At 44.8% G+C, this 21292-nt stretch overlaps 1 protein-coding gene across 1 annotated transcript in view; it reads right to left on the bottom strand.

Moving 5' to 3' along the window:
* Window positions 1-21292, bottom strand: part of LOC138569944 (metalloreductase STEAP4-like) — a 346842-nt gene that overhangs the window by 147103 nt on the left and 178447 nt on the right. The gene's annotated exons all lie outside the window — the stretch shown is intronic.

Here is a 21292-nt window from a genome sequence, read left to right as displayed (position 1 = left end):
GCGAAAACGATGGTTGTGATATGCCATGCAAGTGCCCTACTGTGTGCTGGTAGGTGCCTGTGGCCAGGAAGTGGAGCACGGACACTACCTTCAGTAGGGGGGGGGTGGCGGTGGGTGTTTCAATCATGCTGGCGATGTCGTTGTGTATCATGTCCACGATGGTGGTGATGGTGTCCCGGTCCAGTCGATACAGGGTGTGGATCTGCTCAGCGGTGAGGTTGAATGGGTTGGGTCTGATGCATGGGATTGGGGGCTGCCTGCGTGGTAGCACTGGCTGTGCTGGTGGGGCATGCTGGGCCTGCCTTGCCCTCCTTCTCCTCCTGCGTCTCCTCTGTGCAGCCTGTTGTTGTTGTTGTAGTTGTTGTTGTTGTTGTTGTTGTTGTAGTTGTTGTTGTTGTTGTTGTTGTAGTTGCTGTTGTAGCACTCGCATTGCTATCAGGTCCTCCAGCCCCAACATTGCTAGTCCTATCGGTAGCATTGTGGTGTGTGGCTGGGTGTGGCCAGGGGTGGGGTGTGCTCTTTTTGTGCTTCCTGTGTCTGTATTGCCTTCACCTGTGCTGTTTCTGTGCACCTGTGGCAGCTGCATTCACTTAACATGTCCCTTTGCGGTTGATTCGCGATGGCGTTGTTAGCGCCATGGCGGTAAGGTACTTTACGGGCTGGGTGATGGCGTAAGGTGCATGTCCGCTTGGGTCGGCATTCGCGTACCTTACCGCCATGGCGCTAGTTACGGTGTGGGAGGTCGCGTGCACGCGCCCTTGGCGCAGTTAGCGGCAGCGTTGACTACGATGCCGCCAATGGCATCGTAGTTAACGGTCAGGGGTCGTAATCGGCCCTAGCGGAAAACGATGGCGGTAATCGTTTACCGCCATCGTTTTACGCTTAGCGCCAGGGTCGTAATGAGGCCCGGTGACTAGAAACAAGAAGGTAAACAAAATTAAGAGAGCTATGCAAAAAGATCCCATTAGGCAGATCAAGGCCATTAGAAGTGTGATAACTCCATATCATAAAAATGCCAAGTATTCTGTCTGGGAACACCTAGAATTATATGAACAAATGATGGATACTTTTCATATGAAGGGCATCCAGAACTGCATACAGTATGTGAAATGGAAATTCTCCCCTGAATACTCCAGTTTCTTAGCGGGTCTGGAGAACCAGAAGCACTTCATATGGTCCACCTACAGGCCAGCCATCCTAAAACATTTCTCTGTACACAGAAACCCCCAAGAGGCCCGCAAGGCAGCCTACAATCTGCAGTGCGGGGAAGATCAGGCCCCACAAGAATTTGTGCAGGAGCTCAAACGAGCCTTTGCACAGACCACAAGGAGGGTGCACACAGATAGTTGGGAGTTCATCACCACCTTCTTTCATGCCCACCACAAATATATAATGACCCAGCTGGTGAGGGATTTTCATGAGAAAAGATCACTGGACTGGGCCATACAACAGTCAACCCACATTTATGAGGTACAAAAACCTGTAGATAACAAAAACACAAACAAAAACCCCAAACCAACCAACATCTCTGTTGCTGCTAAGGTGGCGGAGGTGAAGGTTGCCCATATTTTAGATCTGGAGATGGGGGGGCCTAAAAATATACCTGTACCAAATCTGTCCCTATCAATATATCTAATCCCAATTCCATAGTAAAAAATGATGAGAAACCAGCTCAAAGTTTAGCTGACATTCAGAAACCTAGCAAACAGCTATTCATCCCTATTCAGTTAAATGAGGTGAAGGATTCTGTTCTCGTCCGAGTGTGCGTGAACAACGGTAAGAGCTTCATCAGCAAAGCCATGTTCTGACAGCTCCCAAAAGATCCAGCCATTCCCACATTTAAATTGATCAATAAGAGGGAAATGGGCCTGCAAACTCCCAATTTCAAACATCTCCTGTCTAGCAGGCGTATGCTCAAAATCTCTATCGGAAACAAAAGCATAGTGCATAATTGTTGGGTTGTGCAAGATGTCCCTGCTGCATTCTATTTAGGAAGTGACATTCTCAATCGTTTTGCCATTAATTTGGACCTGATAAATTACAAAGTATGGTCCCGGTTTGGGGGTAATCCCCTGGACTTTGTGATTCAGAAAAAGCATTTCGGTCAGCCCAATTACTGCAGTATGCAGTTTAAGTTCAAATTGGAGAGGAAATCAGCATCCAAGGACGGACATGACTATTCTCACTTGAATAAAACATTAAAAGACAACAGAAACTGAAATATCCTGATGCACATGTTGACCTCAACGCCCATCTCCAACAGCAAGGGTTGGGGTTAAACCCAACACCATTAGTCAATGTAGAACAGAACACCATTCCAATACTGATGGATAACAGCGACCCTAGGAGTATCACTATTATTCGAATGGCGGTATGACCAACATTTTTCCATGGAGTTTGGTAATGAACTGATAGGACCAATCACCAATTACTGTTTTGACAGTGATAGTGACAATGACACAACACCAGACAGGATCTTCACTCGGCAAGGGGGTAATTCCCTGGTGTATTCTTCCTGCCCTTACAGTGAGGAAGGGGTGACCTGTGACATCAGGCAGGATGAGGTTATCTTCCAGGTCCACAAGAATTGCCTCCCTTGCCTGAAACACTCTGTCCAGGTCAATACTTTAACCAGGGACCTCTCCACCCAGCTGGATGAGGCCGCTGAGATAGCAAAACCGGAATTCTTTCCAGGCTTCAGATGAAGGGTTGAAGAGAGAGTCAACCTAGCTGATGCCTGTGAGACTCCAGATCAAAAGCTAAAGTTGTAACAAGTTTTCTTAGATTTTCAAGATCACTTTGTGGTGGACTCATATGACTGTGGTTGCACCAAAATCCACACAACAACAATTCCCACTGACCCTGGTATGAGTCCAGTGTTTGTGAAGCAATACTGCTTGCCTCTTGCATCCATGAAGCCCCTTACAGAAATAATTAAAAACATTGAGTCCCGTGGGATAATTCCTCCAGTTCACAGCACCTTTAATAATCCGGTGCTGCAGATTTTAAAACCGAACGGTCGTGGAGACTCTGTGCTGACCTGAGGGAGCTAAACTAATGGGTCAACATGTCCCGATGGCCTCTCCCCTACATTGACCAGGGGCTGGCCCAGATCCAGGGGTCAAAGGTGTATACTGCCATTGACCTGACCAATGGGTACTGGACCGTGCCTGTCAGTAGGGAGGATGAATACAAGTTGGCCTTTAGTTCAAAGATACTGTATCCAACTCCCTCCTGAGGGACTTCCCTATAAGCAAATAGAAGGCATAGCAGTGGAAGGTCCCACTTTCTTTTAAGGGGTTCCTCTAAACCTCCTATCATGCTCTACATAGTATGATTAAACCTCTCTACCAGTCCATTTGTCTGTGGATGGTAGGCTGTAGAGAACTTGTAAGTGACACCACAGTTATTCCACATGGCTTGCATGTAGTGGGACATAAAATTGGATCCCCTGTCGGATATCACTTCCTTAGGAAACCCTACTCTGGTAAAAATAATAAGTAGAGCCTGAGCCGTAACAGTTCTCATAGGTATGGCTTCTGGGTATCTTCTAGCATGGTCTACTATAACCGGGATAAACCTGTTCCCTGAAGATGTGGGAGGGTCAAGGGGACCAACAATGTCGATTCCAACCCTCTCAAAAGGAACTCCCACCACTGGGAGAGACACCAGGGGTTCCACATTCTTGGCTCCACTCTTGGCAGAGGTTTGGCAAGTGTGAAAGCTCCTACAGAATTTGTCAACTTCTGAAACCAGCTTAGGCCAGTAGAAGTATAAGGAGAGCCTTCCTTGGTCTTTTTGAAACTCAAGTGACCAGCGAAAGGTATCTCATGGGCCAACTGCAGAAACTGGAGTCTGTTGGCAAGGGGCACTACAATTCTTTTGCAGTCCCCAGGGATAGCCTCAGTCGGTTCACTATAGAAGAGGCCATCTTCCCAGCTTAACCTATGCTTTCCAACTTCTTGCTCATCAATTTGGTTAGCAGCCTTTTGTCGAAGACCCTCGAGAGTGGGACACTCTCTTTGTCCTCTGATGAAGTCTGCACTGTTGGGCCCACCTTCTGCAAGTAAAGACTCAGCTCAGGATGGTCAACAGGATCAAGGTCTCCAACTAAGACAGTGGGCCTCATTACGACCCTGGCGGTAAGGGGTTAACGGTGCTGGTAAGTGTGCTGGTGCCGTTAACTCCTAACCACTGCATTATGAGGTCCTTTAGCGGGTTCCGCTAAGGGCGGCTGTTTTTTCCAGACGCCCTTAGTGGGAGCCGCTAAAGGACCTGCATGCTAACAATGGGCCCGTTATTAACGGGCCCATTCTTAGCATGTTCCCCATTCCCATTGAGCCCTATGGGGGCTCGAATGGGAATGGGGCTGGGTTACCTGAATGGGGAAATTCCGGGTCCTCCAAGGTTGGAATGGCCCGGTAATTCCCTACTCAGGGAACCCGGACCCGGTATGCGGTAAGGGGGTAGCCATGGCGCTATTAGCACCATGGCTACCTCCAACCTTGTAATGAGGCCCAGTGTCTTCTTCCAGATCAGATTCTTCAGAATCTGGCTCAACCACACAAGTTTGCACCTCACACCCTGCCTCAGCAGGTGGAGGAATCACAGGTGTGACCTTGGACAATCTTGGGGATGTCCTGGTTGGTAGCACAGGGGTGCTGTCTGACTTTTTCCTTGAGGTCTTGGGTTTCCCCTTTGCCTCATTCTTTCTAGAAATAGCAGTGAGCAACTCCTGTGGAGTGGGAGTGATAGATTCCTCTATCAACTCCTCTGGAGTGCCTCTCAAGGTCCTGTCTCTTGCAGGCCTAGTGAGCTCCTGTCTCCTTTTACTGGGAGGCCTGGGGGTGCTTGACGCAACTCCAAGAGTTTTCAGGTCATTACCCAACAGGACTCTCCCAGGCACTTCACTCTGCACACTAACAGGTATTTTGACAGCCATATCATTACAGTGGATGGGAGGTGGGGCCTGGGGAAGCATTTGCACAGGGCCTCCAGCTAACTTGGTGAGACGTTTGGGTGCCTTACCAACATCCTCCACCTTGAAAAATGATTCATCCACCACAGTTATGCTGGCTCCAGTTTCTCTGATGGCAGGAGTCTCCTGGCCATTCACAAGAACACTAACTTTATAATACTCTTTAGTATTATCTGGGATGGAATTATAGACATCTAAATTCTGTTGTTCCCACAAGCCCAGGGACACTAAAGAAAAACTAGCTGAGACTCCCATGGGTTCATCAGCCAGTAGGTGAATGTTTTCACTTGCCATAGGTACTTCTTCCTCTGGGGAGAAGGCTAATGAGAAATTGTGGTTCCCTGAAGGTTTACCCTTACATCTGGGATCCCCTTCCACATGGTCAGTTGATCGACAAACATAACATTTCCCAAATGTCTTGATGAATGGCAGTTTGTTGTGACCTCCATCTGGTTTGGGTCCAGATGGTACACTAGCCTGATTTGATTTCCCTTGTGGTTTACACTTATGTTGCTGTTTGTGGCCCTCTTTTGGATTGGGAGTATTAGAATTCTCCTTGTTATCTTTCTTTGGCTGCTTTCTCTCACCCTTTTTCTGAGTTGCCGCTGAATCCTTGTGAGTAGCCCTGTTGGCAACCCACAAGTCAGTAGCCTTAGCTAATTTCTTGGGATCTATCTCCTTAGAATCAGCCAAGTGCTGTCAGAGCTCAGGAGAGCAGGCATCATAAATTGACTCCAACATAAAAAGATATCTCATACATTCATAAGTGTTTACTCTGTAACCCTTAACCCAACCATCTACGTTTTTCAAACATTCACATACCCAGGTATCCGAAGGGGTACCATCATGCTTTTTGAGGGTCCTAAACCTCTTAAGGTACTGGGAAGGGGTCTTCCCAAATCTAGCAATTAAAGCTAGCTTCACAAACTCAAGGTCCATCCTATCCACCTCCCCCAACTCCATTACAACATCACATGCAACAGTGGGTAGCCTAGAGAAGAGCCAGGGAAGTAACGGATTCACTGTAAGACCTTGAATCCCATGGTTATATTCAAACATTGCCAACAAATCCAAAATATCAAGCTCAACCTCATATATACCCACAATTTCTTTAGGCATACGGGACATCTTAGGGCTGGAAGACCTAGAAGACTCTGGGAGAGAAGCATTTTCAAGAGATGACCTTTTCATTTATAGTTCATGATTCAACTCCATTTCTCGGAGTTTAAGTTCTTGGTGTTTCTACTCAGTTTGAGCATTTAAACATTTGAATTCCAATTCAAGCCTCATCTTTTAATTCAGAACTGAGTGTAGGACCTGATGGGGTCCCAGTGGACAAAGGTTGAGGTTGATGAGCAGACAAGGGAGCAGTGAGGCCTACATTAGGAGACACATTTACTTCCTCTAACTCATCAATAATAGACACATTATCATCCTCATTATTTTCCACATTTTCTGGAGAGTCAGACATTTCAGACCCACTTCCCAGACTTTGGTTTTTCAACAACGTTTCAATCAATTCAGACTTTTTGCCTTTGGCAGAGAGGTTCCTATCTCTACACAGATTTTTTAAATAATCCACAGTGTAACTAAGGAGGATCTCCTGACTGTAGCTTTCCATATCAGACATGATTAATATTACTTTTTAGTGATGTTAGCCTTGTGTTTAGTTGATCCAAGATAATAACAACACTCTAAATGTAATTACTATACTTGATCCTCACCACTGTACACCAGTGTTAGGCAGAATTATATGCAGTACCCTATGGGAACACCACACACAATTAAGACTACAAGTGACAGTACAAATTCACCTTTGGTACAAGCCCGCACTACACAGTAAAAGTGGTAGCGATGGCTGAGCAGCCAGACTTATCTCAAGAGCAAGTGAGCAGTATCAATAGTTACACAAAGGACAGCAATTACTATGAATCAAACAAACACTGACTCAAGTAAAATAATAAACATTTATTTACACATCAGTTGTATAACATTTCACTAAAGTAAAGCAGTTTAAAAATCACACTCTTAATACACCACACCACTCCCAATAGGTTCCAGACAAGTTAAGCTCACAAATGAAGTGGGAGAAAAATGGCACTCCAGAAATTTAAAAGGGAGGGAAAGACAAAGTTAGGCAGAAATTGAACAGCACCAACATGTAAGTAAGCAAGGCAATCTAGAAAGAGAATCTACAGTGATGGAATCAAATCAAAAAAGGCTTAGGGAAAAAGTCAATAGGGGAAAAGTATTTTGCTCAAGATCACACAGCTCAGGGTCGTTTGTGGTTAAGTCTCTGCCAAGAGTTTCGGACTAAGTTGGTCGGCAGAAAAGTTAGTTTAAAGAGTAGAGAAAGACAAGCCCTCAGATTGGAGAAAGATTTCACACACTTTCACCGCGGCTGAGCGAAACAAACAACCGGATTTGCACAGTACCTTTAAATGGAGAACAAGCTGTAGCTGAGGCAGACGTTCCTGGCAGTTCCTGCAGGCTCAGGGTTCCAGAAGCGACTGTCTGACAGACATGAAGTAGGAAGACTGGAGGGTCCTGCACTGCACAGGGAATAAACCAGCAGGAGAACAAAACAACAATAAAAGGTGCGCTCCTAAAAATCCAAGCAGGGTCCGACCTTCCTGGCTATCCGGCCCACTGTAGCTCTGTACAGAGAATTCGACCAGAGGAGGAAGTCCTGGCTTGCAGTTTGGGCGAACTGGTTGGTCCCACCAGCTCAGGGGAAGAAGATTCCTGGAGGATCTTCTCTGTCGTTGGAGTTTAAGGGTTCAGACCTGCAGCAGGGCTTCACCAGGTAGTTCAGTCATGGTAGGGGTCCTCTTCCGTCAGCTCCGCATTAGTTCTGTCGTTCCAGTGCCGACTCTCCATTTCCATAGCCAGAGACCTGCTTTTTATGCAGTTTTCCCCCATTCACACAGCCTGGCTGTCAATCACACAGCAGGGAGGCTGTCCCGCCGGGACAGTCACCACAGCTAATCAGTTCAGAGTGCGACATGGGTCTCCAAGGAGACTCTGTGCAGGGAGTCCTAAACCCCTCCCTCACATCCTGTCCCACCCAGACATACAGACGCTTAAGGAGGGCTTCTGCGTAGAATCCAGCGAAAAGACAGTGAACAAAGGATCCAAACCTGGTTTGGCGCGCAGAGTAAAACACGAGAAAGACATTTTCAAAAGGAAATGGTGAATAAACCCAGCCAGAACCAAAATAAAACATATATGGTCTAGCGGGTTTAAGTTCGAGGCTACCAAGATAGCCTAAAACAATACCAAGGTTATTTAAGATAACCACGTTAGGAAAAATAGGGCAGTTATCACTGCCACCAGACAAGTCTTGATGAAAAGGGAGCGAAACAACGCTCCAAGAGAAACAGACAAAAAGGGATAAGTATTAACCCTTTCTAGTACTTTATGTAAGATAGGGTGTACTGGGTTTGTGGTTTTACAGAGGCTAATAAAGTTAATGGCAACTTTATATGTTCTGGGAGACAGTAGTCAGTCCCAGAAAGTGGATTCTGAGTTGGGAAGTCTAAAAGACAACCTTGTGTCACTGCATTGAAGGTGCTCCTTAACATACAGTAAAAAGATGATGCCTGTGGAGTAGGTGAGGCTCCACAGTCTATGAACACAAAAATGTTAAACACACACAGCAACACACATGTAAGAGTGGGAAAAAAGGCCCACACTCTTACCAGGTGAAAAAAAATAAATCCTATAAACACATCAAAGCTGCTGAGGGACTCAGTAGGTAAGGGAAATTAACCATTCTGGAGAATTCTCCCTAACAATGTATCTCTGAAATATTGAACCTATATATAACAAAATAAGCATTTCAGATGTGCGCTGCATACTAGGCTGAGACCAGAGTGTATCGCCTGATTGAAATCCCTAACAGTTGGCACACAAGGCACCACTCTATGGCAACCTCATTGGAGGTATCTGGGTTGATAGAGGTGAAGGTGTATGGGGCAATAGCAGGTCTGCCCACAGTGCATGGTGTGGGTATCGAGGGGGATGTTCAGGCTGCACACTTGGCCCTGAGACATGAGGATGTGCAGGCCACCATTGAGGGGCCAGCACAACCTCCTGTACAAGGGCCACCTTCACTGATGAATCCACTCTTACAGAGTTTGCACATCCATCTGATGTGGCCATGCAGGATGCAGTGTTGTCACTCTTGATGGGTGGCTTCAAGCAGCGGTCATCTATGCAAGCATCTCATGAGGGGATTCTTGACAGCACTGCTTTCCAGTGGTCTCACTGGATAGGCTATTGCAATGGCCCCCTCCTCCTCATCTGTGCCCCAGTCATCCTCAACTGAGTCCTCCATGGCAGCTACCACCTTGTCCTCCAATGCCCCTGTGCCACCCTTTACCTCCTCCATGCCCTTCCATGCTGTTTCACATTGGCAGTTTTCTTGCTCTCTTTTTTGGCAGCATTATAGAATCCCTCTGAACAACTGCCCGAGACAGAAGCGGATGGTACTCAATAGGGACAGAGGTGTTCTGAAGAAGGAAATGCGGCTTTCAAAGTGCATTGGCCATATTTTCTGTTTTCCTCTGTTTGACTAATGCACTTTCTTGTATTTGATCACTACAATCACTTTAGCATATTATGACTTTTGAGTCTTTTTGTATGCATATTGTTATAACTAACAGCAGTTGTTTCACATAACTTGTGAGCACGTAGCCTTGATGCGTGTTTGCTTGCAGACCTTTACCAACATTACAAAGTCTAGATGTGCCTGTGTCACCTGTGAAGGTGGAAGTCCATTCCATCGTAGATGAGGTGGTCAATGAACCCGCCCAGGAGTCTACAGGGGAACAGGCTGTGGAGGAACACCATGCACTGGAGGGAGGTGCAGGCGCTGTACTACACTGAAGCACACTGTCATCCAGTTGGAAGGAATACCTGCACTGCACCACAGATTCACTACCAGAGAGCTGGAGATGTTGACAGTAAGCGACAAATCCTGGATGGCATTGCCAGGAAGAATGAGGCATGGAGGCAGAGAGTTGGTACTAGTGAGGCAGGAGGAACAATGGCACCTGCAGGCTCTGGTGTCAGCTCAGGTGCACTTTCTGAGACAGCAGGAGGAAGAAAGGCAGCAGGCACATGATGCAGCAACAACCAGGGCAGGGCCGAAGTGGAGGAGAGGCTGGTGATGGTGCGGGCTGCCATAATTGAGGATTCTTGCAAGGCAGTGGAGGGTATTGAGCATGGGAGATGGAGGCCCAGCAAGCCCTCCAGGTAACAATGGAGGGCTGCCTGCAAAACTCAGAGGCGGAGGGAGAATCAGCCTTGGCTGAGGCATTGTCAGAGATCAAAATAAACTAGCTTGCTGACTCATGTATATAGTTCAGTAGTTCTATGTTTCCTTTTTAAAATTTTGATTTTTTTGTTTTTATTCTTGTACATAGTTTCTCATCAATACAGTTTACTTTGGTTATTCGACAGCACCATTTGCCACCTCTTTGCAATCGCACTCCCAATCATCTACAGCAAGCCAAAATAAGGGAGCAAAGCAAAGTGCACAAAGAAACCAGCTTTATTAATCCAAGTGGCTGGAAGAAGGTCCACAGATGTTCTCAGTTCATTTCCTGTTAGCTCAGGGGTTATGAGCTAAACAAATTACATTGTCATAATCATAAAAAAACAAAATTCACAAGATACCATTGGCCACTAAAACAAAATAATGTTTATTAACCTATACATTACGGGTCTGGATCGGACAGTTCAGGGGCCCAAGGCCTGTCCTATTATGCAGGACATCATATTCCTGGCATCATCAGAGCATGTTCTAATTGTTTGACACCACATTCTGCTGACACAGTTACATTGCTGGTGCTTGTTACTGCTGTGGCCTTGGGTATTGCACTTGTCCACAATGCCACAATTAACCTCTGGTGGGAAAGGAGGTCTCAACACGTTTCTTTGGCCAAAGAACAATCAAAATCTCTCCCATTTCATATTTTCATGCCAGGCAGCAACTTCCCACACAGTTTGTCTAACCTTGGACAGCTAATCCAATACACGCTTCTGACACAGCCTGCTGCATGCAGGTATTGGATCTGATTGGGTCATGACACATATAGCCTATTCATTATAGTGTGAGACCAGTGTGTGAGACCGCTTCCCTTCAGTTTATGCAACCTGTTAATGCAACATCATGTGTGCATTGAACTGCTTTCACCATTGGAGGCACTACAAGTACATCCTGCTAGTGTTTCATGACAATGCTAGTGGGTGCACTTGGAAATTAGACCTATGCATGTTTCTGTCTGCTAGCAAAAAAACAAACTAAATTGTTGCGTATCTGAACTGAAACCAAGAGAAGGCCTATTCATGCAGTTTCAGCTATCCTCCTTTTTCTTCTCAGCCTTGATACTTTCAATCGTCCGGACACCATCGTGGAGAAACAAATATCCCTGTTGAGCTATCTAAACCAAAATGCTCTGTTTTCTTAACCATGTGCTGTGCACGCCTTTGCAAAGGGGAACATGGTGTTTCTCTTTTTCATTTATAATGTTGTTTTACATATGTGTCCTACCAAACTATGAATGCCACCAGCATTCACATTCCCTCTCTGTGTATTCTGCAACCTAATCCTTCCTCAAATGTGGCAAACTAGTTCCCTACAGTGTGGCAATGCTGACTATTTTACTTGTGTTACATTATGCATAACAGTGGGATACACATATCACTTTATTCCAATTTCCTTATTCTATATGTTCGCTCTAGTTTGGGAAAAGGTAGGCATGGACCGTTGCACACCACCACCTTTACCTCCAGCATCATATTACCCCCTTTGGTAAAATTATTGACTGAAACTCTTTTAGCTCTTATCTTCCCATACTCATCTTTAGGGAACCAAGCTCTACAGACCCTCCTCATGCTGCCTATTCTTTTTACATATTCTTCGGGCCCACATTTCATAAAGCAGCCAACTGCATCGGCCTCACAATCTACCCAGTGCTGTGTATAATTCTTAGGATCAAAAGGTCATGTTTAAACTAGTTCCAGGTGGTCCAATAGGTCTATCTATCAAAGACATCCTACTTTCAATTATGATAAACGGTGCATCTGTGTGTCAGCATGCACTGGGCCAGCAGTTCCATCTATGGTAGCCATTTTAAGGGATATAATTTTATTTTCTTCCTTCCCCTTTTTATTATAGTACAGTAACCAATTACTAGTTGCAAAATACACATACATACTAGTAGCAACAACAACAAAGGCACTCCTACTAGAAATATTCGACCCAACTGATTAGGCACCGATGAGAACATCAAAATATAGCAAACCTCATCTACACCTTGGTGCTGTCTCTTTCCATATGTGTGTGTATGGCATACAAGGCAAACATAGCTTCTGTTAAACTGCCATTCTGCTCATTCTTTGTGAGTATTAGAGTGCATCAACTTGCTCATCGAACTCCTCCCACCATAGTAGTGAATAGATCTAGTGCATATCTATTCTGCAGAGTAGTTATTCTGACAACCCTCAACTCTTTGTTGATGGCGTATAGACCTCTTTATGTAGAATTTGCCAGTTGCAACAACTTCCACCAGATTTGGAGCCATTTTGCATTTGCTGCCACCTGTATCCCAGGAGGGATTTGAAAAAACACAGCTGCCTGCCTAAACATCCTCTATTTTGCCAGCATTGCTGCTAATCTGTCTGCAGATTCATTGAAAAATATTTATCCCTATTACTTCTTTGTTGGCCCAAACTTCTACGAGGCCACTTCTTGTTGACCACCTCCAGTGTGGAATGTTCATCAATATGTGCAACATGGTTCTGGGGCACTACAAAGGCTGATGAGTGTAGGGTTGCAAGAGACCAAATACTGTTCCACTGTGGCGGTATATCCCTGTAAACTCTTGTTCCACAGGACAAATAATGGTCCATCAATAATGAAATTATATTTTATTTATTTATTTGCAGAGCTTGTTCGCATCTTTGGCAAATCCATTATTCATTTGTATCCTGTGTTTTTCCCCATGTGTACTGTGCCGTTATTTCTAAAACATAACAATGTTGCCTTAATATTTTGTATATTCAGTGGCTCTTTATCATCATAAAACCAAGTGTGCAAATTAGTGTACTTGGCCCAATCAGCAAGAAAGATACTGTTCAGGAGTGTAACTGTTTCTTCTGCTAGCCCAACCAGAGATAATCCTCTGAAAGGCAACTCCTAACTCCATCTGTACAACCTGATTTTGCAAAAACTCTCCCCATTATGTGCATTTAATTTGTGTACTGGTCCAACACCATGGCAGTACTGCTCGTGTAACATAAGTACCGCGTTTTGCTTTGTGAGATTGATGAGTTATCTTTCCTCTATGTGGACCATACAAGGTGTATTTAACTACTATGGGCCTGATTCATGGAAGTGTTTTAGAATGGTGCAATCCCATAAGAAAACGTTTCATTAATCAGGCCTTATGTGTTTTCAGTCCTAACTTTCCATGTTCCTTTATATATTTGTATACAAAGGTGTGCAAATAATCATTACCATCTACCCATTTAATATAGGCCATTGGCTTTTGAACAGTCCTCTTGTTCTAAAAAATGTGAGATGGACCATGCAGTGTGTGTGTCAACTAGTATTTCCAGTGCTATCTGGGGGCACGCATGGCATGAGGAATAAGAGAGCAAACGAAACAAGTCTCATTCAGTTCCTCTCTTCCCACCTTCTGCATGTGTCCATACTATGGGCCTCATCACAAGTTGGGCGGTAGCTCTTAAATGCAGCAGTAACGCTATTACCACTGCATTTAAGAGTCCACCCAAACATGAGTCTGGCAGCATTTACCCCCAGCTCCAAGCTGGGGTTAAATGCGCCGGAAAAATGCTGCTTTCCAGGTGCAATTAGTGCTGCACTATGAGCGCCCGCTAATTGCGCCGAAATGCCCTATTGGGTCCATTGGACCCAATGGGGAATGGGGAATACCTATTACCGGCCAACCCTTGAACTGGCGCTAATAGCGCCGGACCGGTTGGCGGTAATGCTAATAGCATTGGTGGTATCCCGGCGGTAATACCACTGGGATACTGTCCAAATCGTGATGCAGCCGGATGTGTTGTCAACCTCTGGCTGAACTCCCTCTGACTTTTTTCTCAATGTGTATCTCTCTTTATCCTCCAATTTCTCCTAATTTCATTCATTATTTTACTTATATTGTCTGGCTCTATATTTCTCATATTTTTTCTATATTTCTCCTATATTCTAACTGCTGGAAAGAGAAACAGGAAAAGTCTTGGTAGCTGTTTCATCAAAAAGACACTTCTCCCAAACATGGAGCATAAAACCCAAAGTCAGTGCCTGTTTGTGGCCGCACAATGTCAAAAAATGCAGGGGTTCACATCTGCGTCTTCCTGCTCCTGGTCGTTGTATTGTCATTAGAAAGGGGGATGCTGCTGGTGCTCTTCTTGATGTTGCTTAGGCGGAGCCATCTCCGCCTTTCTTTTATTTTCACAATTGTGTTGAATTCCACTTCCTAACATAGCTCCACACTAAAACCCTGTCTCCAGGGTACAATTGTAGTGTTTTTGGTATTGTTGATCTCAGATCGTTATCTTCTCCCTCGTCTCTGTTCATTGTTTCCAGTCCCCCCTGTTGCAGTTTCACCTGGTGTGATACAAACTTGAGAGAATCAGTAATTGCAGTCAAATATGGCTCTATAGTCAGCCATTCTGATTAGCTTCATGGTTAGCCACTGAACTGAATTGTGGAGGAAATCTGGTGTTGCCCAGGGATCTAATCTCTCTCCCTGGCTGTTCAACCAGTATCTGGCACTCCTTGCCCACCGCATCGCCGCTCTCTGCCCCTACTTTCAGTGCTATGCGGACGACACCCAGCTCATTTTCAGGCTACCCTCGGCCTCCTCCTCTCCTTCCCTCATCTCTGACTGTCTGTCTGCCATCCAGGAATGGTGTGCCGCCAATGACCTCTGCCTTAATGCCAGTAAGACTGAGATTCTACTCATCGGCACACCCACTCCCTCCTTCCCTGCAGCTCTCTGGCCAGCCTCACTTGGCCCTCTTCCTGCTTTTACCTGCAAGGCAAAAAACCCCGGGGTCATGTTCGACTCCACACTCTCCTTCTCTCCTCATGTATCTGACATCTCTAAGAAGTCGCACTACCAGCTGCACCTCCTCAGAGGTATTCTTCCCTTCCTCTCCTTCCCCCAGAAGCTCACTGTCTCCCGAGCCCTGGTTCTCTCGAAGCTGGACTACTGTAACAGCCTCTATCTTAATCTGCCTGCCTCCACTCTCCGCCCCCTGCAACTCATCCAGAACAGAACTGCAAGACTTGTCCTTGGCCTCAAGCCCAGGGACCGTACCTCTCCAGGACTGAAATCTCTACACTGGCTCCCAGTGGCTGCAAGGATTAAGTTCAAAACCCTCTGCATTGTCCACAAGGCCTTCTGGGGCCTGGGGCCTAAATACCTTCAACTCTCTCTTCCTAAATATCTTCCTTCCCGAGCCCTTCGCTCATCCATCTCCAACTCCCTCAGGGTCAGCCGCTTCTCGAAGCAACGAGCTGGGGGTCGATCTCTCGCCGTGGCAGGGGCCTCCCTCTGGAACAGCCTTCCTGCCTCCCTGAAACTTGAGGAGAACCATCTCCGGTTCCGGAAGCACCTCAAAACCTTCCTCGTTGCTTCTGCTTTCTTTCTCCCTCTCCCCTGCTAAATTCTCGACTGAATCTGCACCGAATCTGCAACTGGGCCACTCTCACCGACCTCGGTCCTGGGCCCAGCCACTCTCCTCTTGCACTGCCTCCCTGGCATCCCGTGCACTGAGGGACTGTCTCTGTATCCCTACAGCCCCCCCTTTCCCAGCACTTGTCTGCACTTACCTTGCACTTGCCACCAGCTGGCCCTATTTATTTACTTTATTCTACTTACTTGTACTGCACTTCCCCCCTCCCCTTCCCCTTGCACTTTTCCCTTCCCGCTACCCCTGCACTTGCGCGGTCTGAATGACACCTGGCCTAGTAGGATCGTTGTCTGTCTTCCCCTTGTTCCCCCCTCCCTGCCTCGTCACGCCTTGAAACACTTGTGTATAGGCGCGTTACAAATGCCATATCATATATCATATAAATCATGTTACACCGATATGTGTACTAGGGGGCAGACATCATATAGGATTTAGATGTATCTTGTTGCGGGAAAGCCATGTGTTGTGCCTGGATGTTCTTTGGGGGAAGGAAATGTTACAATAGCTATTTCGGGAAGATTAGCAATGTGTCGCACTTAGACAGAATTATGAAAGTTAGCCAAGCGTCACATCTAGATAGAATTGTGAAATTAGCCATGTGTCACATTAAGATAGAATTGTGTAGATTAACCACCAAGAAGAACTTTGAGAGTACCCAATGTACTAACTCCCTCTATCTTGCTCCCCTCTTAATCACCTCCCTAGTAATAAACACACCCATTGGTTACCCAAACTACACACACACACAAACCCAACATAACTAACACTCGCACACAACAACCACCCTAGGCATTGGGCCTTACAACTACAGACAAAACAGGCCAGTGCACACAACTATAACCTTAATTACCATCCACTTCAAAACATAAAGCACACACACACTGCAAACAACCCAGGCATTGGACCCCGCTCTTACGGACACATAAGTCAGAGCGCTCAACCACAACCTAAATTCCAGCCAATTTGTGCATTAAAACCCACAAACTCACACCCAACATAACAGACATTCACTTACAACAAACATCCCAGGCCTCAGCTGTACGGATACCACAAGCCAGTGCATGCAATCAACCCACCTGCAACCCAACACACACAGACATCAATTTCTCCTGGTTCTGGACCTATCCTATCACTCTACCCAAACTAACCAGACCTGCCATTTTGCTTGCAGAGCCAAGTGAGTGCCTGGAGACTGCCACTGGGTGGTAGCGGGATGTGGTATAAATCAACATACTCAACATATTCAAATATGCATGAAATTCATAACCTAAAACAGTTGCTGAATTCTGGGCGTCAGTCTGTGCAGAAGCATGGAAAAGAGGAATATTCATTTGCCTGGCAGTGACCAATTCATGTGGGGTGATGAGGTGATCTGTTGTGATCTGACCCTGGCTGATTCCGTAAGGCTAACAGGGCCAAAGGCAAACAATGGAGCCAATCTTTGTGGAGTGTAGATCTTATCATAGCAATGCAGTCTTTAGTCAGCCGTTCAGGAGTTTGCCAGGGGGGGTTATAGACATAACATAATTTAAGTGTTATGCCCAATAAAGTGACAATTTCATTAAATAGATCATTTGCAGAATGCTGTCCATTATTGGATCATAACACCTTACATACTCCTCAGTGGGAAAATACCTCAAGTACAACAAATTTGGCAGCTAATTTGGCATCTGAATGAGCACATGGACCTGGCTCTATCCAGCGTGAAAAGGGAGGAACCACAACAATCATATACTGATAGCCGTGACATTGTTGTGTCATGTCAACAAAATCAATAATATGGAGGTGCCAAAATGACCCCTAAGGGTGGGGTAACATTGCTTCACCATCCTCAATGTATGCCCCGCAGTATATTGCTGCCACCTGCACAGTTAACAATACAATGTTGAACATGTTCATGCAAATTGGGATTGATTCAGTGTTCATACAGCTCTGCTGCTATATATTCTCTAGACACATGTGTCTGATAGTGGAGCTGCTCTAATGCTACTGTCAATTGTTCTAACAGCATTATGAGCTTTCCCGTGATGTTCTGCAACCACAATAAATCAGTCAGGGACAATGCACAGCCCCTCTTGCTTCACAATTCCTGATCTTACTGTGGTGCTCATGCCTGTAGTTCTATTTCTGTCAGGGCCATCTTAAGCAACTTCAGGTCCCGGGGCACAGATAATTTAGGCACCCCCCTCCTCCTAACCAGAGAAGTTACGAATCCAGAAAATGGTTTCCTTCTCTGAGAGTTGATTTTCTAATTCACTGCATTAAATTGCATTTCTTTATGGCATGATTCTAATTCCGACTTTTGATTTTTCTTCTGCTCATCAGCCTCATCTATATTGATCTGTAATCTGTTAATTAACCCAAAATCATTCTCCTGCTTTCTCAGAGACCGATTTAAAACAAACCAGGTCTTGGCACAGAGCCTTGATAAGCTGTCTTTTTGAGCATTTATGCCTGCAGCTCTAAACAATCTCAAGAGGCAGACTTGGATTATGCTGCCTTCTTCAAAAATATTATTTAAGGGTTCTTTCTGCACTTCTCCACAAATACGGTCATGCCAAACAATGGCATTGTCTGATGACCACACCCCATGCGCATATAACTTTGCCACCAGGCAAAACATGTGGCCTCTATTTGAGACAAAATTGTACAGTGTGCAGCACTCACTACTCTCACAGAATTAGTTCCCTTTAAATGCGCCAATGGCCATGTGTAACACCCTTGCCACGTCCAGTAGCTGCTTTCCAGTCTGTACCCAATGATTTAATAATGCAATGGAGGAAAATCCGGGGTCATTTAAAAGCACCAGGAGAGGATAAGGAGGGAAATGACAAAGCAGATCAACTGGCCAAAATTGGTTTAGTCATGGGAGAGTTATTTCCCATTGAACACTTACTTGGTGAAATACATGTAAGTGCGATGATCACTTGCTCCAAATCTCCAAAAGAAATCAAACAGCCTGCAGTGCAGTAGAGTTATGATACCACAGATGAGGATTTAATTAAAGCGCAAAAAGAAGACCCAGTGTTAGGCCTATTTTATAATCATTTGGTAGATACAGAACAAAATCCTCTGTCTGAAAATGATTGCAAAGGAAAAGAAGAATTGAGGATACTATTGAAGAACAAAAAAAATAATTAGACTACAAGATGATTTGATGATTAGGGAGTCTGTAACAGGTCAAATACAATGGCGGTGCCTCTTTCATTCAGAGGGCTAATGTTACATCATTTGCATGACACAATAACTGCAGGACACATGGGTTCACAAAGAACTTTGGAGATACTGAAAGACTATGCATACTGGCCACATATGTCCCAAGATGTTGAACTATACACCACAGGGTGTCTAGCATGCACACAATGTCAGCCTGCTTCACCTATGCATAGAGCTCCATTAATGAAAAGAGGTTTGACTCTTCCATGGTCAGATTTGCAAATCGACTATGTTGGGCCTGTAAAAAGATCAGCTAGGGGAAATAGATATTTATTGACTGTGGTATGCCTGATGTCCAAATGGGTGGAATGTATTCCCAGACCGGATTGCAGTGTGCAAACAGCAGCCACATTGCTGGTGAATCACATATTTTCAAGGTTGGTTTACCCCAAAGGATAGAATCAGAACGGGGAAGTCATTTCACTAGTTCCTTGATGAGCAAGGTGTGGCAGATATTGGGGGTAAAGAGGAAACTGCACATATCCTATAGACCATCTTCATAGGTGGGTGGAGTGAAGCAATAGATCTATAGTAAACATACTAAAGAAGTGTGTAGCAGAGGCAGGCTCCAGTTGGGATCTACGGTTGCCTTTAGTATTAATGGCCATTAGATCAACCTCTGCTAAGGCAACAGGTATTAGCCCTCATGAGATATTAACAGGAAGGAAAATGGTATTGCCACAATACTGGAAAATGGTATTGCCAGAATACTTATTGTATAGGACACACAAGCAGACACTTGTAAGTGCCTCCACAGTTCATGAATATGTAGAGGAATTGACAAAGCACTTGCAATATGCATTTGCATTTGTACTGTGGAATCTGGAGAGAAATTCTGAAAATGCAAAGACCTAAGACATCTGTAAAAGAATGCAAGATAGGTGATCAGGTGTATACATATCACTTTGGGAAACACAAGCATACACACTCTACATTTCTAGCAGCATGGCAAGGGCCATTTGAAATTGTGGACAAAATCTTCCATGTAGTCTATACAATTATCAAGAAGGAGGGTGAAATGGTGACAAAGCAATTTGGTCATGTCAACCAAATGAAACCCTGATACCCAAAATATGAGGTGAAAAGGTTTGAGCGAGTTGAGACTAGTTGAATGTAATGGGTGCAGTGAAAATAAAGCTGACAGTGTAATTAAGGTAAACATGCCTGGTTGTCAGGAGGTATAATAAGAGCATGAAAACACATAGTGCCTGATTGATGGAATTATGCAGTTGTGCGTGCCTTTCTGCCCGAAAATCCCTGTTTGAAGTATGGGGATTTTCGGGCAGAAAGGCGTGCAAATCTGCATTTTTCACGCAAATAATTCAATGAATCAGGATGATACTAATTTTGTTTGCTAGCAGATACATTGAACAGAGACTGATTCAGAGTACATGTGACACAGTGATATGAGATCATGTGTAAGGTAGCGTACACAGGATTTCACTCTCTGAGTAAACAAATATGCAGCCTGGTAACCAAGCAGAGGTGAACAGAGCCACATGTAATGTTTAAAAACGAATGGTTCATTATTCTCGTGAGAAGACACTGAAATAAACTGAGCTATCATAATGAGGTGTAATAAGGTTTTCTGCATGGGTTTCAAGTAAATGATGGGAAATGACAAGAGATGGTAGAGATATGAAATATTATGGAGGAGTGTGTGTTTTGCTGGGAATTATTTTGATGCATAATGTAAAATGTTGTCTTGTTTTTGCATGACATCTTTTTAATTGTAGGTGTCCAAAGTGGCAAATCCAGCGAACAATGATTTTTTAAGCATTCAGATTTTATGCTCAGACCTTGTAGTAGAAGAGGGATAGACAATTGTTTTATGCTATGTACTTAATCTGTTTCTTTTCTATTCACTTTAGAAATCACTAATTCATTGCCCCGGCAGGGCCGGTTCCTTTGGACGATAGACCATTGGTGTCCCCGGGAAAGCCTCCTGATCGAAAAATGGGGGTGAAGATAAATAGCCTGAAGTGCCAAAAGATGACATCTGTGAAGGAGACTCTGGAGTGCGTGACCGGAGAAATTCCGCTGCTGATGCCATTATGTGCACAGACTGATGGACAGGCGTGATTCTGGGAATATTCTGGTATCCTGGGTACCAGGAGATGAAAATACATGATCTTCATTTTGTTTTATTCATCTTCATTTTTGTGTCATTTTTCATTTATGGATCAAGGAGCATAGTATTATGCTGTTGTAATAGCACTCTCCATCTTACACGTGCAATAAGAATAAATGAAACACAACCCCAGACGGGGAATGAGGCTAAAAGAATAGGTTGCGAGAGTTCAAAATGTTTTATATAGATTTGGCATCCAAAGAAATCTGCTTCCCAAGAGCGCTCTGACAAAC

This window comes from Ambystoma mexicanum, chromosome 2q, assembly GCF_040938575.1.
Source record: "Ambystoma mexicanum isolate Mex_15411 chromosome 2q, UKY_AmexF1_1, whole genome shotgun sequence".
In the NCBI taxonomy this organism is placed as follows: Eukaryota; Metazoa; Chordata; class Amphibia; order Caudata; family Ambystomatidae; genus Ambystoma; species Ambystoma mexicanum.
This window is presented reverse-complemented; position numbering and strand designations above follow the sequence as displayed.